At 41.2% G+C, this 19,785-nt stretch overlaps 2 non-coding genes across 2 annotated transcripts; one reads left to right on the plus strand and one right to left on the minus strand.

Moving 5' to 3' along the window:
- Nucleotides 1-6,172: 6,172 nt before the first annotated feature.
- Nucleotides 6,173-6,279, minus strand: LOC141688510 (small nucleolar RNA R71). Its single transcript, XR_012561950.1, has one exon. It is a non-coding gene; the product is annotated as a small nucleolar RNA R71 (small nucleolar RNA).
- A 12,988-nt stretch (nt 6,280-19,267) lies between these two features.
- Nucleotides 19,268-19,374, plus strand: LOC141687742 (small nucleolar RNA R71). The gene has a single exon (XR_012561226.1). It is a non-coding gene; the product is annotated as a small nucleolar RNA R71 (small nucleolar RNA).
- Nucleotides 19,375-19,785: the final 411 nt, after the last annotated feature.

Genomic DNA, 19,785 nt, shown 5'->3' on the forward strand with positions numbered 1-19,785 from the left:
AGTGAAATATGAGAACTCCTTCAGACGACGGCATACATTCCTTCTTTAAGGGGGAGATAAAAGCTTAAGTAATAGTTTGGAGGATTCCTCAACTAAGGGGGAGAAATAGCAGGGAGGAAGAAAAAGATCCTAAAAATGTACACTACACCACACCATTGTTGTTTTTAACTACGGATCCTATTGTACGGGAGAGGTGGTAAACACAAGGTGATTTTCTAGTAAGGGAAGAAGCTGTTAGGGGAGTACCATTGGTTTTTATCTGCGGATCCTATTGTACGGGAGAGGTGGTAAAACGAAGGTGATCTTCTTTAATCAGTTGATTCTCATAGGGGGAGAAGCAAGAGATATGGGCTTCTCAACAGGAAATGTGGTTGTACAAATGAAGATGGAACTACTTGAAGATATGTTCAGTCTAGAGGAACATCTACTTGGAATCTGGAAAATGTTAAATCTCATCCAGAACTTTTCTACTATTTACTTTGCATGTATATTTATATCTTTTTCTTATTTGTTAGTTGAGTTATCCTCTAGGTATTTGTGTGTTATTGTCTAACAAACAAATAGGGGGAGATTGTAAGTCATATGTCATAGCCTATTTGTATATTCGAGGATTCAACTCAACTCAAATAAGAATGTAATAAGTAAATAGTGGATTGACCGTCAGAGAGATCTCGCAAAATAATATCTGTCAAAGGATTCAGAAACAAGGTTCATCTACAGACTTGAGGAGGTAATTCACTGGAAGAAGTTCAAGAAGTTGATCATGCCTCAGTGATATAAATCAAGATCGTGGATTTAATCAAGTGACAGAGATCTCGTCAGAGTATTAATTAATTACAAGGATTTAATCTGAAGAAAATCAAAGTGTCAGAGTCAAGACATGAAGAAACGTCACGGAAGTTAGTCACTCATGAACCAGACAGTACATCGAGTGTCAACGTTGAAGTGGTGGAATTGATTCATAATTTTCAGTGATTTTCAGAAGATTTGCAGAAGAATGGTTGCTGCTCAAGACTAGAATTAATTCTCTATTAATTAATTAATTCATCTAATTTAATTAAGAAAATAAATTATATCTGCAAAGAATAATTTATTTATTAATTGAATTAATTGATTAATTAATTCTGAATTAATTTTAGGAATTTTCAGAAGTTTAATTGGATTAAATTCAAGCATTAAATCAGCAAGACAATTGAAAATGAACTAGCATGACAATCAGGATTGTCATACCGATTGTCATGCTAGGCCATATTCAATTGTCACACCGAAAGTTACTCTAGGAGGATGATTGTCTTGCTAGTTCATTCTGATTGTCATGCTAGTTCATTCAGATTGTCTTGCTAGTTCATTCAATTGTCTCACCGAAAGTCTTGCCAGCTATAGGATTGTCATGCCAAGTCAATTCTATTCGTTTGTTGATTTAAAAAGAAGCAGAGAAGCAGCAACTTATTATTAAGAACACAGAAGTCAAGAAACAAGGCAGAAAAGAAAATCAAGAAGAAATATTTCATCTTTTCATCTGCATACTTCAAGATTAAATTTCTAGATTGTAAAGTTAAATCCAATCCACTAGAAATCTTTATCTTGCTCTTGTGTATCAATCTAGCGGATTAAAATCCCTAGAACTTAATCTCAAATCGCGTTTAGCATTTGATTCTAATTATTGCAAAAATAGAAAAAGTTCATGTCGAATTTATTCTAGATTTGTGATAATTGATTTGAGATTAATACCTTGTAATCGATACAGTTGTTGTAACACCTTTCAAGTTTAATAATATTTTTATTTAACTTGAATTTTGTTTCACATTTTTTATTCCGCATTTAATTCGATTATTCGGTACTGTTTGTATTCAACCCCCCCTTCTACAAACACATTGGGACCTAACAATGAGGATTTAACTTGTCGATGTCTCTAGATCTCTATATAAAGAAATAACTTGTCGATATCTCCAGTTCTCTATATGTACTGTTATACCCAAAATTTGGCATTGGGTCATGTCGGGTCGGGAACGGGTCAATTGGAATAGAATTGGGGCAAGAGGATGAAGGATAAGATTGTGGGCTGCAATGTACTAAGGGATGACGCGCCCTCTGTACATGGGACGCGTCCAACCTGTAGTAGATTGTGTGAGTTGAATTGTTTGAAGCCAATATTGCCATGCCAAGGGGACTAGGACGCGTCTAGAGCTTAGGGCGTGCTTTGCCTGAGTAAAGTTGGCAAGATGGATTATCCACATGACAAAGTTGCAATGCAAGGGAGTTGTGTGCATTCCACACATACAGGACGCGTCCGGTTCTTGGGAGATGCATACTTTTGGATAGTTGAGTTTGTCCTCAGCTAGGGCAAGGAAAACAGGGATATTTTGATGATAAGGCAAGCATGGAAAGAAAAATAGAGATTGTTTTTACAAACGTAGTTGTTGTAGGTACTCTCTGAAGAATTCCCTTCTTGAGATGGTCAAAGAGGGGGATGTCCGTGAAAAGCTTGAAGGCCTCCAGGGTTATGCCTGATGACTAAGGCCTCCTCCTGTATTCAACGGGTGTCCTCGTTGGTGATGCGGGGTTAACTCTGGTGTGCTCTGGGAACTCTGTTCTTGTATTCAACGGGTGTCCTCGTTGGAGAACTTTGGAGTTATCCTGCACTTTGCACCCAAGAGCTTGGGATCACCTGTCCTGCTATTTGGTGGGTTTATCCCCATTCGGGGGACAGGGACGCGTCTGGCATTTGGGGTGAACCGTGGCTATACCTGCGTTCGTAAATCAAGGAAGATAGTTGTAGCGGAGTGTTATCATTGCACAGGGAGATGCACTATCCGTGAAGTCCTATGATTACGGACGAGACTTGGGCCTTCGCGGTTGAGCCTCATAGTTGGACATTTCTAAAGCTAGCGGAAGATGGATTTTGGAAGGACTTCTATCGGGCCTAGGAATGAGAAGTCTAAGCCCATTAGATTTCTTGTTCCCCAAGAACTACGTTAGTATTGATCCCTATATAAAGGGTACGTAGGCACATTGAAAGGGGTATTAAGTTAAGAGCTGAAAAGGAGCCACCACTTGCCCTAATCAATCTCAGCCACCAATTAACATACAACCACCACACACTGCTTGATTTTCCGGCAAAGAACCACCGTCATAGATCTTGATTCCAGCGAGAAACCTCAAACTTTATTGTCACCAGATTCCTCCGTCAACAAATTGGCGCTAGAAGGAGGGGTGTTAATCAAGATCATAGTCTTAGGAGGAAAGGATGTCTTACAATCATGATGGAAGTTCTTATGACGGGAATGATAGCAGATCTGAAGGAGATGGTGAGGGGGGCTTCACTCAGCATGAGCCATATGTGCCAAGAAACGTGACGAATCTTCTGCGAGCTCCGAATATAGGGGGACGCCCCCAGTTCTCATCAATAACGCTGATATCTTAGAGCAGTTGTATCGCATGGGAGATAACTTGAATACCTTTAATTCAAGATTGAGCACAGTGGAACTTCGCAGAACAGGGAGGGGCCGTCGTCTTCCCTGCCATGGCCACGCTGTGGAGAAGGCTCCTATGATTGAAGGATATGCGTGAGATGTTCGCGGTCAAGCTATCAGAGAGAATCCTTGAATCACTCTGCGACATTTAGAATATTCTGATGACGTTTAGCCTATCGTGGAACTTATTGATGAGGACACTGATGGGATAGAGACCTCGTATCGACAACCAGGTTGTTCCACACCCGCATAGGTCTGGGCGTGCGATTGACGAGCGTCGTCGTGCGGAGAATATCCAAAATCACGAGGAAGAAAGAAGAGATTTCTCAACCCTAAAAAGGAGACCTGGCATAAAGTTGGAAGATGATAATTTGAGAATGTTGTTGCTGGAATGGCAGAAGGAAGGAAACAATGGAGAAGGTGCGGCACCGCGAACACGAGCATGCCCCTCCACGAGGAAGGTTTGGGAATTATGGTCGAGGCTATCCGAGGAACGGACAGGGAAATATGGGATACCAGCATGGAAGGGGGCCATACCATGGAAGACGAGAGGGCGCACCCACAGAGGAAGAAGCCCATGTCATTGTTCCTATAACTACGAACAGTGCTATGGGCGATTGATAAGTGGCATTTATATCAACTTAGAATTCTTCGTAAAGGCTCGAATTGGTGTTTTGTACTCAAGTTATTTGTGTTTTTGTAGTGTTTTGCATTTCAGGGCATATTCGAAAGAAGGAATGAATTTTGCAAGTTTTATGCTTAAAAGAGTGTTAGGATGAAGCCTCGGTCGATTGCACAAAAGAAACCAACAAGTGAAGTCAAGAGAACAGAAGAAATTTAGTTTTTCCAGAAGCTCAGGGCGGCCGCGCCAGTCTTCAAGGTGGCCGCGCTCACTTAACAGAAACCCAGGGCGGCCGCGCGGGATCTCAGGGCGGCCGCGCTAGGTCGATTTTTTAGAATCCTAATGCTAATAGAAGATTGATTTGTTGGACTCCTGACCTGTTGGGTTGGTATAAAAAGCCTCTTTAAAAGACTTTTTTCAGATAGAAGAGCAAGGAGAAAGTAGGAAGAAGACCTAATAGCACAATACATTGAAGGAGAAGAAGATCTTATTTTTACTTGTGATTTTTTGCTTAAGTTGTAATCTTGAATGCTTGTTTTCTTTGTTGTTTGAGCCTATTACTCTTGTTAACGTACTTTGCTATTATTATTCATTTTATTAAATACCTAGTTTATCTTATTTTATTTACCATGCTTTCATCGGAACCCATGGTGACGATGTGTTCGGTTATGAACTAATCGTTATCGTGGGGTTCTAACGGATTTACTTATGGATTTTTATAGTTAATTGTTTCGATACCTAAGTGTGTGGTGATTGTGTGATATCCTAGTATTGGTTGTGCTTATTTGTCTTATGTGTGTCGCGAACATATAAGATAGCGTGTTAATCTCTATTGAAGCAACAATGAATATAAAGATTTAGAACTTTTCATGCTAGCATAGGTTCATATATTTGTTGTGCATGATTAGTAGATAATTTTAACCATCTTGCTTGCCATATGTAATCACAATAGATAACTTGTTCATTAAACCTTTATGTTGTCAAATTCTATAGACATATAGGGTCTCAACATAATTGGTGTCTATTCAGCTTCTATCTCTTTTATGGATGTTTGGTAGAAGGGTATTCGTACAACGACAGTTGACGTTTACTAGTTTCGCGTTATCGGATTAGTTGTCATCACCATTGCATCCTAAGGTTAAGGACAATGACTTTGAATGAAGTAGTAATGAAGTTAGAATCCCATGTTTATCTCATATAGTTAAATCAACCTTTTAATCTCTTAGTTAATGTTTGCTAGTTTAATTAGTATAAACAACATAATTTGTTACTTGTCTTAGCATTGAACGATAGTCATACATTGTTGCATAGGTGCATAATCTTAAGTTAACCAAAAATAGTCTCTGTGGGAATGAACTAGAAAGAATTCTATATTACTTGCGAACGCGTATACTTGCGTGTAATTTTAGCGCGTGTTTTCGCCCTAACAAGTTTTTGGCGCCACTGCCGGGGACTCGGTGTTAATTTTTAGTTTATGTGCTTGACATCAGTGGTCGTTAAAGTTCACTGACTCAGATATTTTACTTACTTGTTTTGCTTGTTTGTGTTTCAGGTACTCTAGAGAGCGTTTATGCTAACGCATTCCCGATCTCGCAACAGAACACTGGATAAAATTGAGGAAGAAGTCGAAGTAGTTGAAGAGGTTTTTGAAGAAGTTGAGAAAGTTGAAGAAGAAGCGATCGTTCTAATGGGAGAACCAGTAGTATATCTGAAGGCTTTGATGGATTACTCTCAATCGAAAATCAATGACATTCAGTCTAGCATTATCAAACCAACCATCGTGGCTAATACTTTTGAGATCAAATCGAGCACGATTCAGATGGTGCATAACTCAGTTCAGTTTGGGGGTTCTCCAACGGAAGATCCCAACATGCACATTAGAGACTTCATCGAGATATGCGACACTTTCAAATTCCACAATGTTTCTGAAGATGCTATAAAACTGAGGCTTTTCCCATTCTCTTTTTGGGATAAAGCTAAGTGTTGGTTGTATTCTTTGTCACCAAGTTCTATCACCACTTGGGAGGATCTTGCTCAGAAGTTTCTAACTAAATTCTTCCATATGGCGAAGACAACTGCAATCAGAAACGCTCTCACTCAATTTGCGTAGCAATCGGGAGAATCTTTGTGTGAAGCTTGAGAGCGCTACAAGGAAATGCTTAGGAAGTGTCATCATCATGGCCTACCTGATTGGATGATCATCAATTGCTTTTACAATGGTTTGGGAGCACAATCAAGCCCATGCTCGATACAGCATCAGATGGAGCCTTATGGGCTAAAAGCTACGATAAAGCTTATGAGTTGATTGAATTGATGGCTGCTAATGAATACCCGAACCCAACTCAAAGACTACCTCAAGGAAAGGTAGCAGGAATTCTGGAGGTGGATACAGCTACAGCTCAGCTTAAGGCTTTAACGATGAAGGTGGATTTTTTGGCTAATTATGGAGTTAATCATATCACAAGTGTCCGTGAGCTTTGTGTTGGTGCGCATGACGGAGCAATGTGTTATATCTAGTGAATCAGCTTAGTTCGTGAGCAACTTTCAGATATCGCAATAACCAGTTCCAACCACTTATCATCCCAATAACCGCAATCATCCTAACTTCAGCTCGAGCAACAATCAAAATGCGGTGCAACAACCTTATCAGCAGTATGCAGCAAAGCAATTCAACCCTCCTGATTTTCAACAACCGCAATATGTAACAAGACAACAACTCCAACTTCAGCAACTACTGTATGGAAGTACAAGTCAATCTAATGAAAAAATGGAATTGGATGAGTTGAGGCTCATGTGCATGAGCCAAGCGGTTTCTATAAAGACTCTGGAGAATAAAATTGGGCAGATTACTAATGCTTTGTTGAATCTACAACCTCGTACACTCCCTAGTGACACAGAAGTGAGGCAAGAGGGAAGTAAAAGAGCAGGTTAAGGCAATTACATTGAGGTCTGGGAAAGTTGCAAGCCCTGAAAAATCTCAAGTTTCAGAAGATGAAGTTGTGGGTGAAGAAGATGTGCAGAAGGAAGCAGAAGTGGAATCAAGAAAGAAAACTGTGGAACACACTCCTCCTTAGGGTTATACAGGGGAGAAACAGGTCTATCCTCCACCTCATTTTTCTAAGAGGCTGCAGAAGCAAAAGTTGGATAAGCAATTTGCTAAGTTTCTGGAGGTGTTCAAGAAACTTCATATCAGCATACCTTTCGCTGAAGCTCTTGAACAGGTGCCTAGCTATGCGAAGTTTATGAAAGGTATTCTCTCTAGTAAAGTGAAGCTCGATGACTTAGAGACCGTTGCTCTTACGGAGGAATGCAGTGTTGTGCTGCAACAGAAGTTGCCTCTGAAGCTTAAAGATCCTGGAAGCTTCACTATTCCTTGCACCATCGGAAACTTGTCATTTGACAAGTGTTTATGTGATTTGGGAGCTAGCATCAATCTGATGCCTTTTTCTATCTTCAAGAAGTTGGGTTTACCTAATCCAAAGCCTACATATACGTCCTTGCAGTTGGCTGATCGTTCTATTACATATCCACGAGGCATTGTGGAGGATATCTTGGTCAAGTGGACAAACTCATCTTTCCTGCTGACTTTGTAATTCTTGATTCCGAGGAGGATAAAAAGATTTTCATAATCTTGGGAAGACCATTCTTGGCTACTGGCCGAACCTTGATTAATAAGCAGAAGGGTGAGCTCACTATGAGAGTACTGGATCAGGATGTGACATTTAATGTTTTCAATGCCATGAAACTCCCTACTGATAAATAGGAGTGCTTAAAAGTGGAATTGGTCAATTATGTGGTTACTTCAGAACTTGATCAAATGTTAAAGTCTGATGCCCTAGAGAAAGCCTTGATGGGGAATTCAGATAGTGAAGATGATGAAGGTGATGGGTAGTTGCAGTATTTGAATGCTTCACCTTGGAAGCGAAGGTTGGATATGACTTTTGAATCTCTTGGATTTTCAGAATTCAAAAATGCTGAGGGGCATCTCAAGCCATCTATTGAGGAAGCTCCTACACTCGAGCTTAAACCTTTGCATGAACACTTGAGGTATGCGTTTTTAGGTGATGCATCTACTTTGCCTGTTATTATTGTATCTGATCTTTCAGGTAGTGATGGACTATAGCAGATATTAAGGGAAGCAGCCCTCTTATTGCATGCATAAAATTCTGCTGGAGGAAGGAAGCAAGCCGACTGTTGAGCAACAGAAAAGGCTAAATCCAATTATGAAGGAGGTTGTGAAGAAGGAAATTCTTAAGTGGCTATACGTAGGCATCATTTATCATATTTCAGACAGTTCTTGGGTAAGCTCAGTTCAGTGTGTGTTGAAGAAAGGAGGCATCACCGTGGTTGCTAATGAAAAGAATGAGCTCATTCCTACTCGAACAGTCACGGGGTGGAGAGTTTGCATGGATTATAGGAAGCTGAACAAGGCCACGAGGAAAGATCATTTCCATCTTCCATTTATTGATCAGATGCTTAAAAGGTTGGCTGGGCATGAATACTACTATCTTCTGGATGGTTATTCGGGCAATAATCAGAATTGCATCATGCCAGAAGATCAAGAAAAGACTACCTTCACTTGTCCATTTGGTACGTCTGCCTTCCGAAGAGTTTCTTTTGGGTTATGTGGTAAACCTGCCACATTTCAGAGATACATGATGGCCATCTTCTCGGACATGATTGGTCAGAATGTGGAAGTATTCATGGACGATTTTTTGGTGTTCGGAGATTCTTTCGACGAGTGCTTTCAAAATCTTGGCGCAGTTCTTCAAAGGTGTGTTGAAACCAATCTGGTTCTCAACTGGGAGAAATATCACTTTATGGTGCAACAGGGCATCATTATTGGGCACAAGGTCTCTAGTAAAGCTCTTGAGGTGCACAAAGCCAAGGTGGGGGTTATTGAAAACCTTCATCCACCAATTTTTGTTAAGGTAATCCGTAGTTTTCTTGGTCATGCGGGTTTCTATCTACGGTTCATCAAGGATTTCTCTAAAATCTCTAAACTATTGTGCAATCTATTAGAGAAAGATGTCCCTTTCAAGTTTGATGATGAGTGTCTAGCTGCTTTTGAGAGCTTAAAGAAGAGCTTGATCACGACACATGTCATAACTGCACTTAATTGGAATGAGCCTTTTGAAATGATGTGCGATGCAAGTGACTATGCAGTTGGAGCGGTTCTTGGGCAAAGGAAGAACAATATATTTCATGTGATCTACTATTCTAGTAAGACCCTCAATGGTGCTCAAATAAACTACATTACTACTGAGAAGGAACTCTTAGCCATTGTCTACGGTTTTGAGAAGTTTCGATCTTATTTGTTTGGGACGAAGGTGACAGTTTTCACTGATCACACTGCGATTCGCTATTTCATCTCGAAGAAGGACTCGAAACCTAGATTGATTCGATGGGTTCTTTTACTTCAGGAGTTTGAGTTAGAGATCAAGTATAGGAAGGGTGCTGAGAATCAAGTTACAGATCATCTTTCTCGCTTAGAAGATCCAAGTACAGCTTCACACGACAAGACATTGATAAATGAGTCTTTTCCCAACGAGCAGTTGTTTGGGGTGCAAGAAGAAGAACCGTGGTTCGCAGACATTGTGAACTATCTTGTGAGCAACATTATGCCCCGGACTTAACTTCTGCTCAAAGGAAGAAGTTTCTTCACGAGGTGAAGTGGTACATGTGGGATGAGCCATTTTTGTATCGGTAAGGAGCTGACCAAATCATCAGGAGATGTATTCTGTACAGCGAGACGGAGGGTATCTTGCGAGACTGCCATTCAACTGTTTATGGAGGCCACTATGGTGGGGAAAAGACAGCAGCTCGTATCCTTTAAGCTAGATTCTTCTGGCCTATATTGTTTAAGGATGCACATCAGTTCGTTTTGAAGTGTGATCGCTTTCAGCGTGTTTGTAATATGTCAAAGAAGGATCAGATGCCTCGTAATGTGCTTCTCGAGGTTGAGGTCTTCGAGGTTTGGGGAATTGACTTCATGGGGCCATTTGTCTCATCTTACAATAATCAGTATATCTTGTTGGCGGTCGATTATGTCTCGAAATGGGTGGAAGTTAAAGCCTTGCCAACAAATGATGCGAAGGTAGTGCTCAATTTTCTTCATAAGCAGATATTCATAAGTTTTGGGACTCCAAGAGTCATAATCAGTGACGAGGGATCGCATTTCTGTAATCGCAAGTTCACTTCTATGATGCAGCGATTGTTAGGGCGAAATCACGCGCTAATATTCACGCAAGTATACGCGTTCGCAAGTAATATAGAATACTTTCTAGTTCGTTCCCACAGAGACTCAGACTAAATTATTGTCTAATTAAACTCACTCACCAATGTATGATTACTTCTCAATGTTAAGACACTAACACTTAAGATTGTTGATTAAATATTAACTATAATTAACTACTTAATTAATCACTTACTTAACACTTCAAATTATCAATAATAAAACACTCATGAGATCACAACTTCATTATTACTTCCTTCAATAGCCATTGTTATTGCCTTTAGCATGTGACAGTGATGATATTAATCGAATAACACGAAACTGATAAAAGCCAACTTTCATTGTACTAATACCATTCTACCAAGCATCAACAATTTAAGATAGAAGTTGAATAGTCATAAATTATGTTGAGTTCCTATATGTCTACAGAAATTGACAACACAACGATTTAAGCACAAGTTATTCCTTTTGATTACATAGGGCAAATAAAACTTTTAGAGTTACCCACTAATCATGCACAACATACATGAACCTATGCTAGCATGGCAAGTTTTAAATCTCAAGATCCACCGTCGCTTCACAAGAGATTAACACCCTATCTTATATGTTCGCGACGCACATAAGACGAATACGCACAACCAATACTAGATATCATACAATCATCACACACTAAAGTATTAAACAATTAACTAAAGAATTCCATAATAAATCCGTTGCAACCCCATGATCACGATTAGCCCATAATAGCACTTATCGTCATCATGGGTTCATATGAAATCATGATAAACAAACACAAGAAAATAATAACTAAACTAATTATATTAAAATAGAGTACGTCACAAGAGTAAATAAGTTCAAAGTAAGAAAACTAGCATCCAACGTTACAACGAAACAAGAATCACAAGAAAATATGCTTCCTCTTCGTTGTGGTGTGCTAAATCGGTCTTCTTCCTTATCTCCTTCGCTCCTTGCGTAGAAACACAATCTTCTTCAATCCACACTTGTGAAAACGTCTCAAATCTACTTATATAATAGTCCCATAAAACTCAGATTACATAGAAGTGGAAACCAAACAGAAGTAGAAGTCCAAAAATATTATATCTTTTTTCCCGAATCTGATTTTGCTCCGTTTCTTCGCCGTAATCTGCCCGTTTCTTTCCTCTCGCAATGGTGAACACATGCCAAGGCTTATTCTTGATGATTCCTCCCCCGAAATGCAACTAATACCCTGAAATGCATAAACACTAGAAAAACGCATCAAATACACAAAATACTTGATTTTAAGACACCAATTTAAGCCATTTTAAGACGTTCTAAGTGGTATAAAATGTCACTTATCACACCCCCAAACTTAAATCGATGCTTGTCCTCAAGCATCACAGACTCAAAAACAAATACAAACATGCATGAATGCAATTTATATAAAAATGCAGCGATCCCCCTTTCTACAATTAACCAACCAAATTGCAACATCTTAACAAATGCAGTTAGACAACTAAAGATCAATAAACTCATGCAAACAGACATACAGCCAGAAACGTGGTGTGTGCAAATGCTTAACAGATATGCTTCGGAACTAGACCAATTATTATGACTTGACTATCTTCAAGGCAATCACATGATTATACAGAGAATAAAAATTCTAGGCACAAAGTGATATTCAACACTACAAGAATTCTGGAGCTTATTATGGAATCGTGCTTTTTATTCACAACACAAATGCTTAATTGACCGTGCTATGAGTGAGGTCCACAAAAGACTTATACAATGGTATCCATGTAACGAGCGTTAGGTTAGCGGATCCCAGACTCTAAAAGCCTTAGGTCACTAGGCACAAAGTCCCCTAAGAACTTAATAACTCGAATACCAAAGAGCCCACTCTTGATCAATTATGCATAAACTAAATATTATTATTATTTTTTTTTTAACTTCTGAGCAAGTGCGTTTCGCTCCATCTTGCTCAACCCTAGACTACTCGCACCATATGCGAGCCGGCTACTAGCCATTTAACGCCTAGCCACAACTAGCAACGAATTCCAAATTTTTTTTTTCTCCAAAAAATTTTCTTTTTCATGCCTTTATCACTAAAAACCTATTATCGAATTCTAAGCATAATAAATAGATTGACCTCGAAAACAACCAAATCATAACAACAATCTAGCCCTTACACATTCTCTATGACTTAGTGGAATTACAAGTGTTTCTAGCATGCATATCAACCTACACGACTTAATATCACTTTAATGCTATCACTACACTCGCATCAATATCACAATTCAGTCGATAGATCATTGCAAAAGGGATCATGGTAAATGCATGAGCTACATGACATACATAACAAAAAAAAACTATATGGCATAAATTATGCAACTATATGAACTAAGCTATCATGAATATGCAGCTATATGACACACACACAATATTCCTTAACTACCACCCCCAAACTTAAAATCTTCACTGTCTTCAGTGAAGGTAGTAGAAAGGAACACATGGTATACCTACTCGGAGTCATCATCATCATCACCCTCAGTGGGTGGAGTATCAGGCGGCGGGTATGCAGAGTCCTCACCAAAAAATGGCCACTGGATATCAGCTCCAAGGCCCCGAAAAGCAGTCCCTAACGCAAGGGTGAGCTCCTGAGCAAATCTGCTCTGCGTCTCGTACATAGCATCCATCCGTCGTGTAAGCCTCCTATACTGGGCATCAACCATCCCAGCACCCTTCTGAGCTCTCGAAGAACCAGCCTCATCACGCCCTGGTCTAGCCATAGTAGCACCTCGTGCTGGACGCCTTCCTGGAAGACGATAACCCAGCCCATGCTCCTCAGGCTCACCACCGGTCCACTCCTGCATCCCATTCAGCGTCCCAGAATCAATCGGAGCTGCCGGCATCTGCAACTGCTCATGAGCCGGCCAGTTCACTCCCACTGCTTGGCATAGCTTCGTAACCGTGGATGCATAAGGGATGTTCATACGCTTCGCTCCCCTCAAAAACTTCAGAATTCCTTGGTAGATAAACTCACCAAGGTCCACATAGTACTCATTATTCAGAATTCCCCACAACAACTGTGCTCTCTCAACTGTGACCTCGTGTGCATGCGAAGAAGGCAAAATATTAGCACAAATAAATGCATTCCATGCACGGGCATACCTGTTCATGGCGATCGCCGGAAAGTGACGATACTCATTAGTGCCGGTCCTGAATGTCCAAACTGTGCCCGGTCGACAGAGAGTCGCACAAATCAAATCCAAGTCAAAATCCTCAGCAGTCTTTTCATTCCAGTTCTCCTCCTCGGGCTTCCTCTCTCGCTGTCCAATCACACGGCGAATCACCGCAGGATGATAATCAACCGTCAGCCCTCGGACCACAGAAAACCCATTCTTTTCGGCCTTCGCGTTCGCGTAGATTTCGCAAATAACGCTCATCGGTACCGCTTCGGGTGACTCACAAAAAGCTATCCACCCCTTCTCTGCAATCATGGGCAGCAACTCACCATCCCTCCCCGATGGTAAAAACCCTCTCTCCTTCAGAATCGGCTTCCCCAACAGCCTAGTGTACTCCTCCTCCGCGGCTCTGTCAGTTAACTGAGGCCTTGCAGCAGTACCCCTCGATGAATCAGCAGTAGAAACTGTGCTGCTGCTGTCAATAGTGCGTGCTCTCTTGGGTGCCATTGATTCGTGAATAAAAGTGTGTAAGAACTGATTTTTGGTGTTTGGGAGAGAGTTTAAGTGTAGGAAGTTTGTGGGAGATATGTAGGATATGTGTATGTATATATAGGGTGTGGATTAGATTAGGGTTTGGGAATTAAGGGTTAAAATGATGGGGTAGTGGGAACAAATCGTGGGTTTATGGGCTAAAACTGTTTTTGTATTTTTGTTTTGTTTTTTTTTTTTCTGAACTGTAAAAAAAAAAATCTGGTACTCGACCCCTGAGCGGTCGCTCAGCGAAGCTGAGCGGGCGCTCAGCTTGCTGCACGATCGCTCAGCAAAGCTGAGCGGGCGCTCAGCTTGCTGAGCGGTCGCTCAACAATGCTGTGCGGGCGCTCAGGGGGTCACTGGAATTTTTTTTTTCAGCCCCTGTTTTCTAATTTTTTTGTGTTTTTGGATAGGTTATTAACTTCTAAGGGTTCCTGTAACAACGATTCATGGGTTGCCTCCCATGCAGCGCTTCTTTTTCGTCATTAGCTTGACGTTTCGTACCCTTCTGAAGTAGTCAACAAAATGGCACTAACCACTTCTCGGTTTGCCATGTCCCCATAGTAGTGCTTCAACCGCTGACCGTTAACCTTAAATGCTTGGTCCGGATCATTCTCAAAAATTTCCACCGCTCCATGTGGAAACACAGTTTTGACAATAAAAGGCCCAGACCACCTCGATTTCAACTTCCCTGGAAAAAGTTGGAGTCGAGAGTTGAATAAGAGAATTTGTTGCCCCGGCACAAATAACTTAGGATGTAGCTTCCTATCGTGCCACCTCTTCACCTTTTCCTTATACATTTTGTTATTCTCGTACGCTTGAAGTCGAAATTCATCAAGTTCATTAAGCTGAAGCATTCTTTTCTTACCAGCTGCATCTAAATCCAGGTTCAACTTTTTCAATGCCCAGTAGGCCTTATGCTCAAGCTCCGCAGGTAGATGACATCCCTTACTGTACACCAACTGAAACGGGGACATACCAAGTGGAGTTTTGTATGCTGTTCTGTAAGCCCAAACAGCTTCATCGAGCTTTAAAGACCAATCCTTCCTTGACGGACAAACAACCTTCTCTAGAATGCGCTTTATCTCTCTGTTAGACACTTCCGCTTGACCATTTGTTTGCGGATGATAGGCAGTAGCTACTCGATGATTCACATTATAACGCTGCATCATAGAGGTGAACTTACGGTTGCAGAAATGCGATCCTTCATCACTTATGATTACCCGAGGTGTTCCAAACCTTGTGAAAATTTGCTTATGAAGAAAATTCAGCACTGTCTTTGTATCATTTGTCAGTAAAGCTTTAACTTCGACCCATTTTGAGACATAATCGACTGTCAGCAAGATGTACTGGTTATTGCAAGACGAGATAAAAGGCCCCATGAAATTGATACCCAAATATCAAAGACCTCGACTTCAAGCATCACATTTAATGGCATCTCATCCTTCCTTGTCAAATTTCCCACTCTTTGGCAACGATCACACCTTAAAAAAAACTGATGAGCATCCTTGAACAAAGTAGGCCAAAAAAACCTGCTTGCAGAATACGAGCTGCCGTCTTCTCACCACCATAATGTCCACCATAAACCGTGGAATGGCAGTCTCGTAATATCCCCTCCGTCTCACAGAACGGGATACATCTCCTGATGATCTGGTCAGCTCCCTGTCTAAACAAATATGGTTCATCCCACATATACCACTTCACCTCATGCAGAAACTTCTTCTTTTGAGCGGATGTCAAATTAGGAGGCATTACATTGCTGACGAGATAGTTTACAATATCTGCAAACCATGGTACTTCCTCCTGAATTGCAAACAACTGCTCATCCGGAAAAGATTCATTGATTAACGTCCTATCTTGTGAAGTAGAATCGGGATTCTCCAACCTAGAGAGATGGTCAGCTACTTGATTCTCAGTACCTTTTCTATCCTTGATCTCTAACTCAAATTCCTGAAGTAAAAGCACCCAACGAATGAGTCTCGGCTTCGAATCCTTCTTGGAAACCAGATAGCGAATAGCCGCATGATCAGTGAATACTGTTACTTTCGTACCAAGTAGATAAGATCGAAATTTCTCGAAACCAAAGACTATAGCCAAAAGCTCCTTCTCACTAGTGGTGTAGTTCAATTGGGCCCCATTTAAAGTCTTACTCACATAGTAGACCACATGGAAGAGATTTTTCTTGCGTTATCCCAGAACTGCACCTACCGCATAATCACTCACATCACACATCATCTCAAACGGTTCTGTCCAATCTGGTGCTGTAATAACTGGTGCAGTGATCAAACTCTTCTTGAGAGTCTCGAATGCTGCCAAACATTCATCATCAAATTTGAAAAGCACATCTTTCTCAAGCAAATTGCACAACGTCTTAGATATCTTTGAAAAGTCCTTGATGAATCGCCGATAAAAACCCGCATGACCAAGGAAACTACGGATTCCTTTCACAGAGTTAGGTGGGGGAAGATTTTTAATGACTCCCACCTTGGCCTTGTCCACCTCCAGACCCTTGTTAGAGACCTTATGCCCAAGAATAATGCCTCCACGCACCATAAAATGACATGTCTCCCAATTGAGCACCAAATTAGTTTCCACGCATCTTTTGAGTACGGCGCGCAGATTATTCAAACATTCATCATATGAGTGTCCAAAGACGGAGAAGTCATCCATGAACACTTCGACGTTATTTCCAATCATGTCAGAGAATATAGCCATCATACATCTCTGAAAAGTGGCCGGGGCGCCACATAACCCAAACGAAACTCTGCGAAAAGCAAACGTGCCAAATGGACAAGTGAAGGTAGTCTTTTCCTGATCCTCTGGTGCAATACAAATCTGATTATACCCTGAATAGCCATCCAGAAGACAAAAATACTCATGACCCGCCAACCTGTCAAGCATCTGATCAATAAATGGAAGAGGGAAGTGATCCTTCCTTGTGGCTTTGTTCAATTTTCTATAATCCATGCATACTCTCCATCCTGTAACTGTTCGAGTGGGGATGAGCTCATTCTTTTCATTTACAACCACAGTGATACCTCCTTTCTTAGGTACACATTGTACGGGGCTCACCCACGAGCTGTCAGAAATAGGATAAATGATGCCTGCATCCAGCCATTTCAGAATTTCTTTCTTCACCACCTCCTTCATGATGGGATTCAGTCTTCACTGCTGTTCCACAGTTGGCTTACTACCTTCCTCTAGCAGAATTTTATGCATACAATATGAAGGACTTATCCCCTTGATATCTGCTATGGTCCATCCAATAGCCGATTTGAATTCTCTCAAAATCCTTAAGAGCTTGTCTTCCTCACTACCTGAAAGGTCAGATGAAATAATAACAGGTAACGTAGATGAATCACCTAAAAAAACATACCTCAAATGTTTAGGTAATGGCTTGAGCTCCAAGGTAGGTGCTTCCTCTATTGATGGTTTGAGCTTTCCTTCAGCATTCTTAAGGTCAGAAGTACCAAGAGATTTAAACGGCATGTCCAGCTTTCGCTTCCAGGGAGAAGCGTTCAGATATTGTAATTTCTCGTTGCCATCTTCATCATCGCTGTCAAAATCCCCCACTAAGGCCTTTTCTAATGCATCAGACATTAACATGCGATCGAGTTCTGAAGTAATCGCATAATCAATCATATCTACTTTTAAGCACTCCTCATCTTCTGTAGGGAATTTCATTGCCTTGAATACGTTGAAGGTCACATCCTGCTCTTGTACCTGCATAGTAAGTTCACCTTTTTGCACATCTATCAAGGTACGGCCAGTAGCCAAGAAAGGTCTTCCCAAGATTATGAGAATCTTCTTATCTTCCTCAAAATCCAGAATAACAAAATCTGCAGGAAAGAAGAGCTTATCCACCTTGACGAGCACATCCTCCACTATGCCCCTTGGGTAAGTAATGGAACGATCAGCCAATTGTAGAGACATATATGTGGGTTTTGGATCAGGCAGATCCAACTTTTTAAAGATCGACAACGGCATCATATTAATGCTTGCTCCCAAATCACAAAGGCACTTGTCAAAAGTCAGATTGCCAATGGTGCAAGGAATGGTGAAACTTCCTGGATCTTTCAGTTTTGGTGGTAACTTTTGCTGCAGAACAGCGCTGCATTCTTCCGTGAGAGCAACGGTTTCAAGGTCATCCAGTTTCACCTTCCTTGAAAGAATAGTCTTCATAAACTTCGCATAACTAGGCATTTGCTCCAGAGCCTCAACGAAAGGTATATTGATGTGAAGTTTCTTGAACACCTCCAGAAACTTCCCGAACTGTCTATCCAGCTTTTGTTGCTGCAATCTTTTAGGAAAAGGTGGTGGAGGATAGAGCTGTTTCTCCCCTGTATTAGCCTCAGGCAGAGTGTGTTCAACAATAGTCTTCCTTGGTTCCGCCGCTTTCTCCTTTTGCTTAGATTCTTCATCACTAATTTCAGCGTCTCCTTCTTTTGCCTTTTCAGCATCAGCAACTTTTCCAGACCTTAAGGTAATAGCCTTGACTTGCTATTTAGCTTCCTTCCTTCCTGGTACTTCCGTGTCATTGGGAAGAGTGCAAGGTTGACGATTGAGCACTGCATTGGCTAATTGACCGATTTGATTTTCCAAGGTCTTGATAGAAACCGCCTGACTCTTGCATAACAGCTTAAGTTCCTCAAAATCAGCATTAGTAGGTGCAGCTGTACTTCCCTGTTGAGGATATGATTGCCTTATAGCATACTGCTGTGGTTGCTGGAATCCAGGTGGGTTAAACTGTTTACTCACTCCTTGCTGATATGGTGGCTGAATAGCATTCTGATTATTCCCCCAGCTGAAATTTGGATGGTTTCTGTTGTTATGATGATAGGTCGCTGGCACAGGCTGCTGTTATCGCTGATAATTAGTCACATGCTAAACAGATTTGTTGACCAGAGAACATTGATCCGTAGCATGAGAACCTGCACAAAGCTCATAAACCATAGCTATTTGATTAACTCCATATGTAGCCAAAGAATCAACCTTCATTGATAGCGCTTGGAGCTGGGCTGCAATAGCGGTGGCTACATCAACTTCCAGAATACCTGCTACCTTGCCTGACGTCATCCTCTGAGTTGGGTTTTGATGCTCATTTGCAGCCATCGTCTCTATAAGATTATACGCCTCAGTATAGCTTTTAGCCCATAAGGCGCCTCCAGCTGCTGCATCGAGCATGGGCCGAGATTGGGCCCCCAAACCATTATAGAAACCAGTGATCACCATCCAATCCGGCATTCCATGATGTGGACATTTTCTCAACATTTCCTTATAGCGTTCCCAAGCCTCGCACATAGATTCAGTAGGTTGCTGCGCAAACTGAGTAAGAGCACTCCTCATAGCAGCAGTCTTTGCCATCGGATAAAACTTCACCAGAAACTTTTGCGCAAGATCTTGCCACATAGTGATGGACCCAGCTGGTTCAGAATGTAACCAGTCTTTAGCCTTGTCCCTCAGTGAGAATGGGAAAAGCCTCAACTTGATAGCCTCATCAGTCACGCCATTATACTTAAAAGTGCTGCAGATCTCGACAAAATTCCTTATGTGCATGTTGGGGTCTTCAGTTGCCGCTCCTCCAAAAGAAACAGAATTCTGCACCATCTGAATAGTGCCCGGCTTGATTTCAAAGGTGTTAGCTTGAATAGCCGGATGAAGGATGCTTGACTGAATGTCATCAATTTTAGGCCGAGAAAAATCCATAAGAGCTGGATCAGCTTAAACAATACGATCTTCCATGTTTACTGGTTCTTTACG

Source organism: Apium graveolens, chromosome 9 (assembly GCF_009905375.1).
Source record: "Apium graveolens cultivar Ventura chromosome 9, ASM990537v1, whole genome shotgun sequence".
In the NCBI taxonomy this organism is placed as follows: Eukaryota; Viridiplantae; Streptophyta; class Magnoliopsida; order Apiales; family Apiaceae; genus Apium; species Apium graveolens.